Source organism: Eutrema salsugineum, unplaced genomic scaffold (assembly GCF_000478725.1).
Source record: "Eutrema salsugineum unplaced genomic scaffold, Eutsalg1_0 scaffold_4, whole genome shotgun sequence".
NCBI lineage: Eukaryota > Viridiplantae > Streptophyta > Magnoliopsida > Brassicales > Brassicaceae > Eutrema > Eutrema salsugineum.
Window position 1 is genome coordinate 6,500,114 of NW_006256686.1, and position 18,751 is coordinate 6,518,864.

An 18,751-nucleotide genomic window follows, 5' to 3' on the forward strand; every position below is an offset into this window, starting at 1 on the left:
CCTCAGCTGTGATGTCTTCCTTTTGAAATGTGTCTTGAAACACATGATTCACATCTCTAACAAATTTGGCTGACTGATGAGAATCTAAGAGAAGTGTGTCTAGCTTCTCAGTGAGAGACTTGATGGCTTTCCTTGTCCTTTCCTCTTCAGCACTCACAGCCCCTCTTGAAGTCCTTTCAAAGTCTGATCCATAAAGCTCATCACTCTGAGCTACATTCTCCACTAGGGTCATGGCATCATTGACTTCCTTGGTCATGAAATTACCATTAGAAGCTGTGTCCAAGAGAAGTCTGACCTGTGGCAAAGTACCTCTGTAGAATGTACTTAGCAGCTGACAATCTGAGAATCCATGGTGAGGGCATTGCATGGTATACCCTCTAAATCTTTCCCAAGCCTCACAAAACGATTCATGGTTCTTCTGAATGAAACTTGAGATTTCATTTCGTAACCTTGCTGTTCTTGATGAAGAGAAGAACTTGGTTAGAAATGCTCTTTTGCATTGCTCCCAAGTTATGACTGATCCTTGAGGTAGAGACTTTTCCCACTGATGAGCTTTGTCTCCTAGAGAAAAAGGAAATAGCCTCAACTTGAAACTGTCCTCACTCACTCCATTCATCTTAGTTAGATCACAAACTCTATCAAAGTTGTCAATGTGATCTAATGGGTCTTCTAATGCCAAGCCATGGAACCTGTTTGATTGCACCATGTTGATCAGGCCAGATTTGATCTCAAAATCGTTTTCAGGTGTTGGGGCTTGAATCCCATGTCTTTGACCCTGAGCATTGGCCTCATCACCAGCTCCCACAACTTGTCTTGGACGTGGAGGTGGTGGCTCTTCCTGATTCTGGTGGTTTCCATTACCACCATGAGCCTGTTGCCCTTGATCCATACCCAACCTCTCAATGTGCTCAGCTCTTTCTCTTTGTCTCCTTGCTTGACTTCTGGTGTTCATACACCTGAAAACAAAGACAGCACTTGAAAGGTAATCAGTAAAACAAAAGAAAATGACTTGATCTCAAGAAGATCCAAAGTCCTAATGCTAGAATGAACTCTCCAATTGGCAACGGCGCCAAATTGATAGTAGGAATTTTTCAATCCTTGATCAATTCCTCAACTACTCATGTCATTGTAGCACTTGAGGTATCAATCCAAATAGAGAGATTCTAGACACTAGAACTATGAGGATCAATTCTTAATCCAAGTCTAATAAGCAGATGAGTTGGTAACCAAGATTATCTAAAAGCATATAACAAAACAAGCAAGAACAAACAGTAATTAAGAATTAAACAAGCAAGAGAAACTAAACAAACACTCAAATTCAAATAAAAAGAAAGCTAAACCTCTAGATGTGATCATTGATTAGGGTGCTTTAAATGTGAATTCATGATGCTAAGCAAACAATGCAACACTTGCAAATCTTTAGTCTAGACTTCCAATTCAGATTAATTCATTCTCATGACAGAAATCCCTTTGTTAATTACCAATTCAAGACTAATTCCCATTAGTGAATAAGCAATTAACAAGCATAAGGTTCCAAGTCTAACATGACCAGACAGCCTCTTTGTGCATCAAAATAAGAGCTAAGAAAGACTGAATCTTATACAGAAAGATACAGCAAGCATCACATGATCTCAAATTCCAATTAACTTAGAACTCTAATCTAGATTAATCCTCTCATGAAGGCACTAACCTCTACACTAATCCATTTTCAAACCAAATCATCATTTGTGAAATATGAATCAATGAGCATTAAGAAACAGTTCTAATATGCCATTCATGCATTTAACAATCATTCCCATGACATTAATGCATAAACCCTTAGTTAGCTTTCATTCAGGCATTTCATCAAACACTTTTGGTGCATGAAAAACCCAGATTCTAGACCCAAGTGATGTGCAAGGATCTAGCATTAGGATCAGCTAACTAAGGAAAGGAGAAGAGAATCTAAGCTTAAACAATCATTAATCTACATCTAAGCACCCTAATCTACACACCTAGAAGCTTAAAATATGACTACTCACTAATCATGAAGAACACATCTAATCTTTTGCAAGAGATGATGTTAATCATGATTAGAAGCAGAAATGAGATGATGAGATGATGAGAAACAGACTTAGATTGATTAAATCCTTGAGATCTCTCTTAATCAAAAACGTTTTTACACTAAAAAGGAAAGAAAACTAGAGAGAAACTAAGAGAGAAGATGATCCTCCTTGGGTTTTTCTCCCAAAAAACTATATATACCTAGTGCTAATGGACCGGGTCAGCCCAGGACAAACTGGGTACTGACCCGGCTCAGTTGGGTCAAGTGGAAATCCTGCGGGTCAGTCCAGTATGTCCCAGGTCGCACACCTAAGTCGCAGTAGATGAAGACTTGTCTTGTGAAGCCTGAATCGCCTTGTCTTAGCCGCACGCCTAAGTAGGAGTGTTTTGCGAGTGTTGCTGCGGCTTGGTCTCCTTCCTCTCCAACTCGCAGGGCTAAGGCGGTTTCTGGGGAATGTACAAACTGTGCGGGTTGGTCTCTATTGCATCTAGGTCGCAGGCTCAAGTCGGAGTGATTTGCGAGTGTTGCTGCGGCTTGGTCTCCTTCCTCTCCAACTCGCAGCATCCAGAGCAGCTTAGACCACTTCGCATTCCGGAGAGTGTAACTCCTATGAGACTTGTCCGAATTGAATGATTTCGGTTGCAGAAGACAGAGGACTCATTTATCTCCAACTTTGGTGAAGAAAGCTTCGGTGCTTGGGAAGTGTAAGGCTTCCTGGAGGGCACATCTTTGCAGTGCATGTACACGACCAGAGAGAGGCGTCTAGACATGTGTCCATTCCGGAGACTGTATCTTTCTGCTCATAGATCCGAATTGAATGCTCTTGGACGTTCTGGAAAGAAGACTCAAATGTCTATGGTTCTCATGAAGGACCCGGAAACTAAATCGGCCTGGAAGTGCACCGTCCTTCGCATCCTTTAGAACTGATCTGCTCGGTCCGGAATACCTGCGAGACTGGGGTTCCTTCCGACAAGCTTATCTCTCTGCTCACGCGTCCGAATTCCACGATTCTACTTGATAAAAGACCGTGATGCAAGGCTCTCCAAATTCTATGAAGCACCCGCCGTCTGAATCGGACCGGAAGGCTCCCCGGACAGGCGATCATTCAGGGGTATCGGATTGCTCCGGAATGAGTGCGAGACCTGTTCGTCTTCCGATTACCATATCTTTCAGTTCTGTGGTCCAAATGCCTTGATTCCAACTGTTATGAACTCTTGACTCAATTATCTCCAACCTTTATGAAGACTCCGATAGCTGAATCTGACCGGAAGGTTCCCTGGACGGGCGATTTCGGAAACGTGTCTGCATCCGGAGATTTTGGCCGAGAGACTTGACCGCGGTACGTGTTTTTGGCCGAGAAAGCTACCCACGGGAAGGATTTTGGCCGAGAACCTTCGACCTTCAGTACACCATTTTGCCGAGAAACCCAAAATTGTTCCTTTTCACCATGTTTGATCATTCCAACTCCATTTCTTCATCTGAATCATATCCTCCACTCCAAATTGGCTCCAAAAGCACCTGTTTAACACTCCAAAACATGGAAAACTCTCTTGGACCTAATGAAATCTCCTAAGTCCTAAAACAATGCCTAAAGACCTAAAATGCATGCAAATGAGACATGATTTTGACTAGAATATGTACATTAAATGATGCAATTTATGAATATATCAGTTTGACTTTACTTCCCTTTTCTCGTAGTTTCGGGTTCAAGAAGAGGAACTGAGGTAGCTCCCTCTCTTGTTTCAGATACCAAGTAATGCTTTATCCTCTGACCATTCACAACAAAGCCATTACCATATTTTCCTTCTAAGACAACGGCTCCATACGGTCTCACTTCAAGGACTCTAAAAGGACCAGACCACCTAGACCTCAACTTCCCAGGGAACAGCTTAAGTCTTGAGTTAAACAACAGCACTTGGTCCCCTTCTTTGAACTCTCGCTTGTGTATTTTCCTGTCATGAAGCGCCTTGGTCTTTTCCTTGTAGATTTTAGAGCTCTCAAAAGCGTCTAACCGGATCTCCTCAAGTTCATGAAGCTGTAGAAACCTTCTCTCATGAGCCGTCTTGATGTCAAAATTTAGAAGTTTCACTGCCCACAAGGCCTTGTACTCCAATTCAACCGGTAAATGACAGCTTTTCCCATATAGCAAGTTGAATGGTGAGGTGCCAATGGGGGTTTTGTAAGCGGTCCTGTAAGCCCACAAAGCATCATCAAGTTTCTTGCTCCAATCCTTCCTAGATGAGCTCACGGTCTTTTCCAAAATCGCTTTGATCTAACAGTTTGTGACCTCCACCTAACCGCTTGTTTGAGAATGATAAGGGGTAGCCACCTTGTGCTTCACTCCATGCTTTTTTTAAAAGACTCTCAAGAGTCTTATTGATGAAATGGCTACCTCCATCACTGATAACTACCCTTGGAATTCCAAATATTGGGAAAATGGTGCTCTTAAAGAGCTTGACCACAACTTTCAAATCATTGGTCGGAGATTCAATTGCTTATACCCACTTGCTCACATAGTCCACAGCAACAAGTATATATTGGTTCCCGTATGAACTTACAAAGGGACCCATGAAATCAATGCCCCAACAGTCGAAGACTTTGACTTTGAAAATCGGGTTCTGAGGCATTTCATTCCTCTTAAATATGTTACCGTGTCTTTGACAAGCCTCACATCTTGAGACAACACTCTGAGCGTCTTTAAACATAGTCGGCCACCAAAAACCACTTTTTAGAACCTTGGCCACCGTCTTGAAAGCCCTTAAGTGCCCACCGTATGCTGAACTGTGGCACTCTTGCAACACCGGGTGAATCTCTTCCTGATAACTTGGAGTTTTCAAGGCTCTAAATGAGGGATTATCAATCCCTTTTGTCACTTTGCAGTACAAAGGGTATCAATCCATCATGTGTAGACACTAAGATGCAGGATCAGTTCTTAATGCAAGCCAAATGAGTGAGGTTTTTATGATTAATGACAACTAAGAATGGGAAAACAAGGATCAACTTAAACAAGCTAAATGAGATGAGAATGTATGTATGATGATGAGAAAGGTCTTAGACATGATAGTGGAATAGGGTGCCTTCAGTGTTAAACTAGTGAGCTAATGAATCATGTGATCAAGCAAACCATTCAACTTAAACATCATTAATTAAGTTAATCCTCTCATGAAGATATTAACTTCTATGGTAAAACAGCTTCTAACCTAATCATCATTAGTGAAACATGAATCAACAAGCATTAAGAACCAGATTAACTGTCATTTAAGCATATAAACAACCATTCCCATGATGAATAACACTTAAACCTCTAACAACCTTGGTTCATGCATTTCATCAAACACTTTTGGTGCATGAAATGCCCAGAATCTAGACCACATATGATGTGTATGGATCTAGTATTAAGAACAGGTTGTAGAGAATGGAATATGAATGATCTAACCCCTAAGCTCACTTATCTACCACTTAAGCATCCTAATCTATATATCTAAGACCTTAATATGGGGATTACTCACTAATCATGACCAACACACTAGATCCTTTGCAAGATGTGTTGTTAATCATGATTAGAAGTGTGTAAGTGAAGATGGAGATGAAGATTAAGAAGAAGACAGCTTTTGAACACAAGATCTCTCAAACTCTCTTGATTAAAACGCCCAAATCAGATATTTCTCTTCAAAAGGAGTTTTCTTACACAAAAGAGGCAAAAAGATTATGGAATAAAGCTTAAGTCTTTGGGATAAAACCCTAAAAACTATATATAGGTCTCTAAAACGGACCGAGTGTGTGAATCAAAACTCGCACAACCAAAAATTTGTAAGGAAAACCTAAGGGATCCAAAATTTCTAGGTTATCGCAAGAACAGTAAGATCAAAAGAGGGGTTTTTTTTTGCTGGAAAGTGTTTAGGTTTTTTTGCTCTCGAGTTGTGAAAAGTTACAGAATGAATTGTAAACATCGTCTATTTATACTAATTCTCTGAACCGCCTCTCCCAAAAATCTCGGGAGAGATTTTAGGAATATTTTCTTATCTTGTCATGCGGCCACCGTCATAACGCTTTTGCTTAGGGTTTCAGTAGGCTCGCATCCTCTGGCTCGGCCCACTTTCTCTTGTACGCAGCTCGGCCCATCTTTTCTTAGGTACGGCTCGGCCCATCATTCCTAGTCGTGGGATTTACCATCGATTTGAACCTGTCTGGGATGATTACAGGCGAGACGTATCGGGAACGAGATCGCCGAGCTGTTATGGCGGAGGTTATGACGAGGCATTTTTCTGAAAGAGTTGCCGAGCCATTTGCGTTAACGATAACACGAGGCGTTTATGTTAATAGTGTCGAGCGGAATCCACAAAGCAGGGTTCGGTTCGCACAGCTGATAACACTGTATTTTGACCACTTTTATGGATCGTTTTGAAATGCTTTTTCTATGTTTTTAATTGCTTTTAAGTACTTTTATCACGTTTTTCTAGTATTTGTAGTTCCAAGACTCTTTTCAGGTAACTTAGGGAAAAGCTTAACAAAATGGACAGAAAACCAGATTTCAGCTCAGAGTCAAACCGTCAGAAGTTCACCCCTGATTGAAGGCCTTCTCACCGTCTGATCCAGCTCAAATTTGGAGACCTTAAAGATGGAAGTATCAGCTTTCCAGTGCACTTTACAGCTTGGCAATCCAACGGTTCAATCAAAAGATACGCGAAGAGCAAGATGTCCCGTAAACCAGCTGGCCAGCACTTCCACCCGCGGCCAACAAGCTATTTCCCGCGGTCAGGAGCTTCCCGACCGCGGCAAACCACTCATCCACTGCGGTCAGAGCACTCCCGACCGCGGCAAGCCAACTCCGAGCCCATAAAGCCCATATCTGAAGCCCACATTTGGAGAAACCCTAAGTGACGTCCAGAGAGGTCTTGAGCACTATAAATACATGCCTTAGGAGCCCTAGAAATCGTGTAGAGTGTGAAACCTCATATGATGCTTATGATTTCGTTTATTATGTCTGAGTAGTTTTATTGTTGGGATTAAGGGATTTTCGATGGGGATGTATATGTTCGATGAGGATTCCATGAGCTTTTGAGCCGAATCTTAGAATTTTTTCTTCTGAATTCGTTTATACTGCATGAGAGTAGCGTCATGAACTACAATCTGATCCAGATGCTTGGTGACGCGAAAGTGTTCATCCGGTGTCAGATCTAGTTTAGGAGAGCAAAACAAACATAGGAGTGGAAACCTACCTATGGGCGATTTGTGAATTAGGACGAGTCTTAAACATAATGCATCTCTTCTCTTCCAGGGCCAGAGTGGAAACCTACTGGTCAGGGTTGAGAGAGATAATTGTCTATGATCACGACAGTGGCGTATTCATACGTCCGTGACTCCAGTTCGAAAAGTTTAAGCTAAGATCTTATCAAATTTCCTCTCTAGAAATGTTTTGAATCCGTCGTACCCCTGAGAAAACTTCCCTGAAGCCCAACGCCTTTTCTCCATTGATTTCCTGCGATTTTTCTTTAAGCTTTAGTTCAATATTGTCTTTCCTTTTTAGTTCATTTTCATTTAAGCACTAGAATATCCGTTTTTATCATTTTTAGTCATTTTCGTTAAGTTTAATTATTACGTCATTTAATTTCCGTATTCTCTTTTAGTATTTCGTTTTTAGATTTTAGAGACACCACCAAACGCCCACTAAACTGTTTTTGTTCTAGACTTCCTTACTTTAACTTATTTTCAAAGGCTTTTTGCAGCAAAAGATCCTCCTTCCCTGTGGATTCGATCCCTAAGTACTAGAATTGATCAGCTGTGCACTTGCGGCTATCGATTTAAATTAGGGTAAAACTTGACAACCCTCGACACACACATCAAGACCACCATCGACAGCTTGATGAGTTTTTTTGAAGAGATGCCAGGCCGAATCACTGATGTCGAGTCATTTTGCGTTTAACGATGAGGTGACGATGTGAAAACTATTCCAAGTTGTTTCATGTAAGGAATAACGAGGAGGCATTTTGAGGAAATACCGAGCCGTTTTGCGTTAATGATAACGACGAGGCGTTTTGAGGAAGTTGCCGAGCCGTTTTGCGTTAACGATAACGACGAGGCGTTTTGAGGAAGTTGCCGAGCCGTTTTGCGTTAATGATAACGACGAGGCGTTTTGAGGAAGTTGCCGAGCTGTTTTGTGTTAACGATAACGACGAGGCGTTTTGAGGAAGTTGCCGAGCCGTTTTGCGTTAACGATAACGACGAGGCGTTTTGAGGAAGTTGCCATATCGACAAAGCATGGTTCGGTTCACGCAGCTTGTGGGCTCGGTTTATCTGGACAACTCCATACGTGAGGCATTTAAGAGTCATTAGTTCTCTCTAAGACGTTTGGGTGTTGGCGCGTATGACGGATGCGCCAGGAAGTTACGCATTCGCCGCGGACTTCACGCGCCTCCATTTATTACCTATGTGCCATCCTGAGGTCTACACGGAGTCCACACGCTTCGGTCGTTCTATAAATAGGTGAGCTCCTTCGTTCCTTCTCATAATCTTCAGATCTCTCATTTTTACTAAAAGATAGCTCTCCCTTCTCTCTTCTTTCTCTCTCTAGTTTATTTATTTTCCGGCTAGGGTTCCGAGGTTTTTGCCGTCTCAGATCTTTTTCCGGCGAACCTTGTTGTAAAACACTGTAAATTTGGTACGATCTGTAAAATATGTCGAGGCGTTCGTGCGATTCGCTTGAACCCCTATTATTTTATGAAACGAGCCGTGCGGATGCCGCAGCGGGGAGTATGACGGGATCCTCTGAGGCATCTGCTTCGCCGAGCCCTTCCAAAAATTCTGCCGAGGCTCATGATGTGTCGAATTCTCTGAGCCCTTCAGGCACTTGTTCTGTTAATAACGAGGCATCTGCTTCGACGAACTCTCATCGAGGTCCTGTCAACCAAGAGGAGGTTGTTACGCCGCGGTTAAGGCCGACGAAGAAGTGTTTCCTTTCAACCCGGTTGAGGCGAGGCTCGAATTAGAACGGCTTATGGCATCCCGAGGCACCTCTTCTTCTGGGAAGGGAAAACCTAAACAAGTGAAAAGGCAAAAACCCGATCCTCCCGGTTCTACACTCTCATCCCTCGAGTCGCTCGAGGCGTTGCGCCATCGTTTTAGAATATCCGAAGCAGTTGAATTTGTCGTTCCGGAGAAGATTGACCGAGCCAACAAGCCTCCCGAAAACCATTTCACCTTATACGAGGCGTTTTTTGAGCTCTAGTTCCTATGGTTCCCAATCCCCAGAGTTATCCTCAAATACTTGTGGGAGCATGAGATTTCGGTCGGGTAGATTATGCCGAGAGGTTTGCGACATATGATCGGCATCCTGGTTCGGAGCTTCGAATGTGGTGTCGATATTGAGCTCGGTCATCTGCTCGATCTGTTGGAAATCTGGAGAGCCCCGGGAGGAGGCAGATATTATATTTCCAATAAGTCCAATCGCCGGATCATAGGCGGTTTCCCGAGCAAAGATCAGTTTTGGACTGAACGTTTCTTCTATGTTTTGGTGAACGAGGCTTCGGTGGGCGAGGATTTTGTAAATAAGACGAAGACCGTTTGGGAACCACTTGGTAGTCGATCTTCAACATAACGAGGGATCAGTACGAGGTCTAGCTTAAAATGCTCTCAAGAGGTGAGCCTTGGCCTGAGCAGTGTCAAGGTAGCAATGTCGAGGCTTGAGAAAACAATAAGCACGTATCGCAACTCATTTGGGCTAATATCGACCAACTTGGCTTCTAGAAGCATTAACTTTCAGCACACGACTCCAAATGCTTTGAGACCAGTTTCATAGTTAAAATGACTCATCCAACTCAAACTTTGGTGAAGAAACCATCGGAGCTTGGGAGGTGGAATGACCGGAAAGTACAGCTTTTGGACCGCTGTGAACTCTGGAGACAGTATCTTCCAAACCACCGCTCCGAATTGAGTGACCTCAGCCGTTCCGGAATGGTCTTTCACAGCTCTCAAACTTTGATGAAGACTCGGTAGGCTGGTTCGAATCGGAAGGGCTCTGTCCTTCGTGATCTTTGAAGCTCGCTGATCGGCGTTCGGATGCATGAGAGACAGGCATATCTTCCGGAGGTGATATCTTTCTTCTCACTGGTCCGAATTGCATGATTCCAACTGTTCTGTGATCTTGGCTTGATAATCTCCAACTTTTATCAAGACCCCATCAACTGATTCAGACTGGAAGGTTCCCCGGATTGGTGATCTTTGAAGCGCGCGAATAAAAATAGGTTTTAGCCGAGAATTGCTTCCCACGGTAAGGAAAATGTCAAAGAATCATGTACCGCGGTAAGCTTTTTAGCCGATAGATCTTCTCGCCTCGGCGTAAAACTTCACGCGATGGGATTTCTACCCGATACTCATTTTTAGCTGATAATGACCGTTCGGTAATGATTTTGGCCGAGGTTTTCGTCCAGCCGGTACGAATTTTGGCCGAGAATTTTGACCTTTTTCTTCACCGTTTTCATTCCTGATCCTCCTCTTGAGCTCCAAATAGCCTCCAAAGCACCTGATAAAGACTTCAAAACATGCAAAACTCTTTGGGACCTAATTCAAGTCCTAAATCCTATTTTGATGCCTAAACACTCTATATACATGGGAACACACATGATGAGGACTCTTAAATGCAGCCTTAATGATGCAAAATATAGACATATCAACTCCCCCACGCTTGTCCTTTGCTTGTCCCCAAGCAAAAAGAACAAATGAGAGAAAGAGGTTGTAATGCAAACGGAGCTCATATTTCCTTTTTAGAGAGAAGTGATCACAATGAGAACTCAAGTTCATGCTCAAATATGCAATGCAAAGCCATACTCAGATATATATATATATATATCAACCAAAACACGGAATCTCCACAAGTTCTCTTCTCTCTCAACTCTTTCACATTCGTTAAGCTTGTAACCGGTGGATAATGTTCATGCAAATCAGGGTGAACTCAATCGGCTCGGGACTGGGTTTTAAGATAAAAATTATCTCAATCAAGTAACTGGTATTCCATGCAACGGGATCACTCAAAAAATAGCAGACTTTAGTAAAATGCTAAGGGTAAAAAGCAACGGATGCATTGAAAGACAGAAATGCATCTACCCCACACCCAAAATGCTTTTCACACTCGGCATTGATCTTCACAAGACTCTCTCCCTAGTCTACTCACCCCCAAATGGCGTTTAGCTCTCTGACTCTGATAAAGCCGTATTTTGACCACTTTTATGGATCATTTTGAAATATTTTTTCTATGTTTTGAATTGCTTTTAAGTACGTTTATTACGTTTTTCTAGTATTTGTAGTTCCAAGACTCTTTTCAGGTAACTTAGGGAAAAGCTTAACAAAATGGATAGAAAACCAGATTTCAGCTCAGAGTCAAACCGTCAGAAGTTCACCCCTGATTGAAGGCCTTCTCACCGTCTGATCCAGCTCAAGTTTGGAGATCTTAAAGTGGAAGTATCAGCTTTCCAGCACACTTTACAGCTTGGCAATCCAACAGTTCAATCAAAAGATAAGCAAAGAGCAAGATGTCATGTAAACCAGCCGGCAAGCGTTTCCACCCGCGGCCAACAGACGAATCCCCACGGTCAGAGCCATCCCGACCGCGGCCAGCCACCCATTTCCCGCGGTCGCGCACATCATGACCGCAGACAGCCAACTCCGACTTTGAAGGCCCATTTCTAAAGCCCGTATCACTTTCCCAACCTCAATTCTGGAACCCTAGACACCAGAGAGTATTGGAGACTATAAATACATTTCATTTAGGTCGTTTTTAAAGAGAGAAGAAGATAGACGAAATACTTTACAGAAATTTTACTTTAAGCTTTGTTTTTAGGTTTTAGGGAGAGAGAGATTTGTCTCTTGAACCCTTGTTCTTTCTTTTTCAATTTCGGTTTCTATTCTACTTATTAATACTATGTTTTTGATTTCGTTCATTATGTTTGAGTAGTTTTATTGTTGGGATTAAGGGATTTTCGATGGGGATTTATATGTTCGATGAGGATTCCATGAGCTTTTGAGCCGAATCTTAGAACTTTTTCTTCTGAATTCGTTTTTACTGCATGAGAGTAGCATCATGAACTACAATCTGATCCAGATGCTTGGTGACACGAAAGTGTTCATCCGGTGTCAGATCTAGTTTGGGAGAGCAAAACAAACATAGGAGTGGAAACCTACCTATGGGTGATTTGTGAATGCTGACGAGTCTTAAACATAATGCATCTCTTCTTTTCCAAGGCCAGAGTGGAAACCTACTGGTCAGGGTTGAGAGAGATAGTTGTCTATGATCACGACAGTGACGTATTCATACGTCCGTGACTCCAGTTCGGAAAGTTTAAGCTAAGATCTTATCAAATTTACTCTCTAGCAATGTTTTGAATCGTTCGTACCCCTGAGAAAACTTACTTGAACCCCAACGCCTTCTTCCTTATAGATTCACACCGTTTTAATTTCAAGCTTTAGTTCAATATTCTCATTCCTTCTTAATCGATTTTTATTTAAGCAATTAGATTAGCCGTTTTTCTCGTTTTTATCCATTTTCATTAAGTTTAGTTATTAGGTCATTTTATTTCCCGTATTTTCTCTTTAAGATTCGTTTTTAAATTTTAAACACACCACCAAAACCCCCCACAAAACCGTTTGGTTCTAGACTTCCTTACTTTATATTTCTTTCAAAGGCTTTTGAAGGAAAATATCCTCTTTCCCTGTGGATTCGATCCCTAAGTACTACAATCGATCAGCTGTGCACTTGCGGCTATTGATTTCATTTAGGGTAAAACTTGACAACCCCGACACAACCACACATCAAGTTTTTGGCGCCGTTGCCGGGGAAGGCACGCGTTTTCTTTTCCACAAAACCCCAAGAAAGGTTGGTAAATCGACTCTAGAACCCCCTTTTCTGCATATTTCCATTTTTCGGTTATTTTTGTTTTTATTTCAGAAGATATGGATCCTATAAATCAAAATATACACTATGAGGAAGGTTTCTATAACACTCCTCAAGCCACCAGATGCAGAGAGAAGCAGTATCTATGCGATCTCTATGAAGAAATTCGAACCGAAGACTACAGAACGTTCCAGAACGAGCTCTACGTACCTCCAATGGCTAACCCTAGATATCCTATGCATCGCCTACCTCACCAGGTTCTCCACCGAGATGAGAACGTCCAGCTCAGCAACAGATTGAGTCAGCTCGAAGGCGTCATCAGACAGTTCATAGAAGCTCAAGCAACCGCTACAGCTGCTCTAAACGAAAGGATTGACGGGATATCGAAACTTTTCAATGAGAAGATCGATAACCTAGCCTCACAAGTCAATTCAATAGAAGAACAAGCAACCAAGGACGCAGCTATGATCGCTAACAGGTTCAACAGCATGGAGGAAGAGCAAGCAAAGCACACCTATGAGCTTCGCAACACCAAAAACAAAGTCATGGACCTGGATTTCAAACTTGATGATGTGGAAAAAGCCCTAAACGAAGCTAAGAAAGAGTCTTATGACTTTACAGTCGAAGTTTCAGAGAAGGTTTACAAAGTCTTATGACTTTACAGTCGAAGAGCTTGACTCAACCATGGACAAAGTAGTCTATGCTCTTGATGAAGTTGAAGAAAAGGTTGAGGAGATCATGCAAGGACTTGGAGAGCAGATTCCAGCAACCAAAACTAAAGGCTCAAGTCCAGAGAGGAAGTACATCAAGCCAGAAGACCCAGGAGACCACCCAGGAAGCAAGGGAGGAAGCAACAGCAACAGAGCAACTCGGAGACAATTCCCCGCGGTCGCGTCACCTCCGACCGTGGCCAAGAAGCCCTCTCCCGCGGTCGTGTTAGGTCTGCCCGCGGCCCATGGTCGTTTTCCCGCGGTCGCGTCACCCGCAGCCAAGGCCAACCGGAAAAACGTTCAAAAACAGTCCCGTTCGGCTCATACAAGCATATGTGGGTCTGGTACACCTCCTGGGATGACTAAACCACTCCATCAACAACTGGTTTGCTTCATAAGCACTCAAAACATCCGAAGAAGAGGACAAGTCATGGCCCTGCAACATGGCTTTGTCTTGTGAAGATGAGTATGAAGAGCAATACTCTGAAGATGAAGAGTATGGGTTGTTTGTAGAAGATCCAAACGCAGGATATTCCTCAGAAGACGGCTCAGGAGAAATTCAATGGATCACCAACAACATCAGTAGAGAGAAGCTAATGGAGTTCAACAATGTGGTCAGGTCATTCCCTGCTCATCTAAGCTTTGATGAAATCTAGAAACTTGGTCGTTTGCAAGTCTTTTTCAGGTACTGCAAGGAGTCTAAAGAGGATATTCATAGATACTTTATGAGAGCTCGATACATGGCAACACCAGAAGCAGCTGTCTATGCGATTCACCTCAAAAAGCCGGAAGACTGCAGCCACTACACCAACAAAATCAGCAAGGAAAAGCTCGACGAATTCAATGATGTGGTTCGAAATTTGCCTGAAGGAATCACCTTTGCCAGAGCTTGCAAGGACTTCATGATAGGCCACTACTTCTGTGCCGTATTAAACACCTTCGCAGGACTAGAGCAAAGATTAGCCTAGCTGATGATTCCAATGCAACACCTCAAGGAATAGCTCATGAAATTCCTTTGAGAATAGGAGATTGCATAGTGCCTGTCAACTTCTACATTGTCGAGACAAGAGATGCAACATATCCAGTGATTCTCGGATGGTCTTTTCTAGCAACTTCCGGAGCTATAATGGACTGGCCAAACCGGAGGATTTCATTTGCTAATATCGACAAAGATGTCTTCACCGAAGCTGTCCCATACAACAGCAAAGCAGGAAAACATTGGAGTGATGAAGAACCTGCTAGGCAAAGCAAGGAGATGTCGAAAAAGACTTGTCTCAGGACAAGGTCTTCTTCATTGGACTAAGCCACGTCCAACACCAAAAGTCGAGCTAAACGACTTTAAACAAAAGCGCTTAATGGGAGGAAACCCATTTACGTATTGTTTTGTTTAGGATTTTTCTTTCTTTTTCTATTGATCTTTTTCTTTTTCTTAGTTTCAGGTGTTTCTTATAAAACAAAAAAGCCAAAAAAATCAAAAAACAGAAAAAAACCAAAAAGAAGGATGGTCCCTGACTGCTCGGCCCAGCTGGAAACAAGGGGAAGCAGGAAGAGGCCGCGATATAAGCCCCCGCGGTCGCAGACGTTCTGACCGCAGGAAACACCACTTCGACCGCGGTCGCGTGTTCCTGACCACGGCCAAGCACCTGTTTACCGCGGTCGCGTGACTCCTGACCGCGGCAAATGTCGTTGACATCAAACCCGACCCCAAACCACCCACTTCACCTCATTTCACCTCACCAATCCCCACTCCACCTCATTCATCACCCTCCACCACCTTCATCACCACCTATCAGCTTCTGAAACCTCTTCGAATGAATCTGGTTCATCTCCACCAGCATCCCGGATCCAGGTAAGTTCTCTCTGTCCTTACCAATTGGATTATCTATGCATTTTTTCTCATCCAATCTCGACTTGTTTCACACTGAGGACAGTGTGATTTAAGTCTGGGGGAGGATTTCATCCCTTTCTAACCACTTTTCTTTCATGAGTCTTGCATTATCTACACTTTTTGCATTTTCCTTAAAGTTTTTCAAAATCGGTTTTCAAAACAAAATACGTTTTAAAGGGAATGGTGAACATGAATCAATGATAGTTGATTGTGTGCTTTTAGACTGTTCCTAGTGATATGCTCATTCATGATTTAGGACTAGACTAGGCGGTAGCTAAGCACATTTGAAACGAAGTACCCCAGAGGAATTTGAATGATTTCGATTTAGATGAATGGATACACTAGCTCTGTTTTATTTGGACTTAATTTGGACTTTATTTTCTCATTGAAGCATTAGACCAGGGAAACGAATCATACATTCAAGACTCCTTTATCCTTTTACCACTCTCTGTTGATCCTGAATGGCTAGTTTATCTTTAGCTAGTTCCCCACCTTAACCAGTCCTCTTTCAAACCACATGCACTCTTGTTTTCTATTGTCTTATATGCAGATAAGTGCAAAAACGTTGGAGAGAAAGAGGAACGACGCAGTTTTCGGTCACCAAGGACAGAGACCTGCGATTTGCCGGAAAAGTTCCCGGAAGGACTCAACACAAGAGGAAGCTCAGTTTGCCTTAGAAAAATATCAAATTTTGGTACAATCTCGTCATCTAGTCTTTCTCTTTTTAAAAGGCATTTCCTATTCTTAAAAAAAAAAAAAAAAAAAATCTGAAAATAAGAAAAGAAAGAAAATAAAAGCCTTAGAGAGTCTAGAGAGTCGAATTTTAAGTCCCAAGGCAACTGAAGTTCGATTTTATGGAGTTTTGGAGATCATCTTCTGATTCCCGGAAAGAATCTAAGTCTGGGGGAATAGCTGTTTACAACAAAGGAGGAAGGATTATGCAACAACATTTGGCAAGAAGAAGTGACTGAAAATTGCGGTCATCAACAGGTCCTTATCTCTCTTGCGGTTTTGCATATTGTCTTGCATCCTCCAGATCTTCAGGTAACCTGAAACACTTTAACTCCACCACTTAAACAGCCCTTTAATGCCAAACGCCGTCTATCCTGGATGATGTCGTTAATTAGAACTCACTATTGAACTTAATGAATGTAGAGAGCTAGTTGACTGGAATCAAGATTTAGATTGTTTAAGTTTTGCATGACGGAAAAAGTGGACTAGTATCTCTTGTGTATTGGTGAGAATTTGATATACTCACATTTTGTTATGTTTAGGATTGCATTTTTGTCCAAATATTGAGTCACATGCATACATTTAGGTAGTTTTACATATATTTGTCTTTGCTTTTGTCTTTAGTTAGGAATTGCATTAGGTCCTAGAGATTTTTGCACTTTTGGAGTGTTTACAGGTCATTTGGAGCTAATTGGGAGCAATTGGGACAAAAGGCATGGAGAGACCATCACCTTATGTGCATCAGACTCGGACAAGTGTTATGGAGCCGACGATCCCTCAATTTTATCACCTGCGAAGAAGGACTTTCACCAGGATTCAGCCTCCGGAGTCTTCATAAAGAATTAAGGGCGTCGCGTCTAGTTTCCAGAACACTTTAGATCGTCTTATTTTGAGTTTTGAGCTGAAAGTTACGACGATAAGAAGCAGTACATGTCTCGGAGCGAATAAAGGACCAAAGCAACACACATCAAAGAACCGGTAGAACGGAGCCCATGCCGACGTCATCTGAACCCGAACCCTTTATCAAAGTTGGAGATGATAGAGTTACGGTCCCGGAACAGTTCGAATCATTGCAGTTGGACTTGTGAGCTGTGAGTTACGGAAGGCGAGAGACAGACATATCAGCCAAACGTCTAAGAGTGGATAAGGTGCTGAGTGTCATGATTTGACACGGTGATAACGCCACGGCCTGAGCTTTCCCGTGGCATAATATGAAAACTCTCGGGATTTGACACGGTCACCATGCCATGGCCATGCACTTAGCCGTGGCAACCTCCAAGGTTTGCTAAAAGAGACAAAAGAGCATGACACGACCTTGAACCTGACCGTGGCAATCACCGAATCATCAACACCTTGCCACGCCCAACATGACACGGTCCAGATCAAGAACGTGGCAATCCAAGAAGTTCATCACCCAAACCCAGAAATGAAGAGACACGGTCACTAGACATGGTGTAAACCAAGCCATGGCAACCTTGATCATGAAGATTCTGTCCAAGAACTTTGACACTATTAGGTTGCCACGGTCTGGCCAAGCATCATCTGACCGTGGCAAACCACACCACTATCCATCAAGGCCGGGTCAGGATCCAGTTTGTCTTGGGCTGACCGGTCCATTAGCACTTAGTATATATAGCTCTTTGGAGAAAACCCTAATCATCTTATCTTCTATCTTAGTTTCTCTCTAATTTTCTTTCCCCTTTTGTTAAAAAAACGAGTTTGTTAAGATATATCTGAAGGATTTAATCAATCTAAGTCTGTTTCTTATCATCTCATCATCTCATTTCTGCTTCTAATCATGATTAACATCATCTCTTGCAAATGATTAGGTGTGTTCTTCATGATTAGTGAGTAGTCATTTTTTTAAAGTTCTAGGTGTGTAGATTAGGGTGCTTAGATGTTTGATTTGTGATGTTTAGGGTCTAGATTCTCATTTCATTTCCTTAGTTAGCTGCTCCTAATGTCAGATTTCCTTGGGAAAGTGAAATCTGGGTTCATAGGCATTTCATGCACCAAAAGTGTTTGATGAAATGCCTGAAAGAGCTAACTTAAGGGTTTATGTTTTAAATGCCATGGGAATGTTTGTTTGAAGCATAAATGACATATTAGAACTGTTTCTTAATGCTCATTAGTTCATATTTCACAAATGAGAATTTTGTTTGAAAGTGGATTAGTGTAGAGATTAATGCCTTCATGAGAGGATTAGTCTAGATTAGAGTTCTAAGTTGAAATGTTTGAGATCATGTGATTTCTTGTTATATCTTTCTGTATAAGATTCAGTCTTCTTGGTTGAGAGATTGTTTGGTCACTTATTAGGCTTGATGCATTATGCTTGTTGATTGCTTGATTATATCTAATGGTTGTTAGACTTGATTAAGTTATTAGCAAAGGGATTATTGTCATGGGAATGAATCAATCTGATTGAGAAGCCTAGACTAAAGAGTAGCAAGTGTTGCATTATGTTCTTAGCATCATGAATCAATATCTAAAGCACC

The 18,751-nt window shown here is 42.2% G+C and overlaps 1 non-coding gene across 1 annotated transcript; it reads left to right on the top strand.

Annotated features, from left to right (window-relative positions):
- Positions 1 to 344: 344 nt before the first annotated feature.
- LOC112084788 lies at positions 345 to 452 on the top strand. Its single transcript, XR_002898448.1, has one exon. It is a non-coding gene; the product is annotated as a small nucleolar RNA R71 (small nucleolar RNA).
- The last annotated feature ends 18,299 nt before the right edge of the window (positions 453 to 18,751 follow it).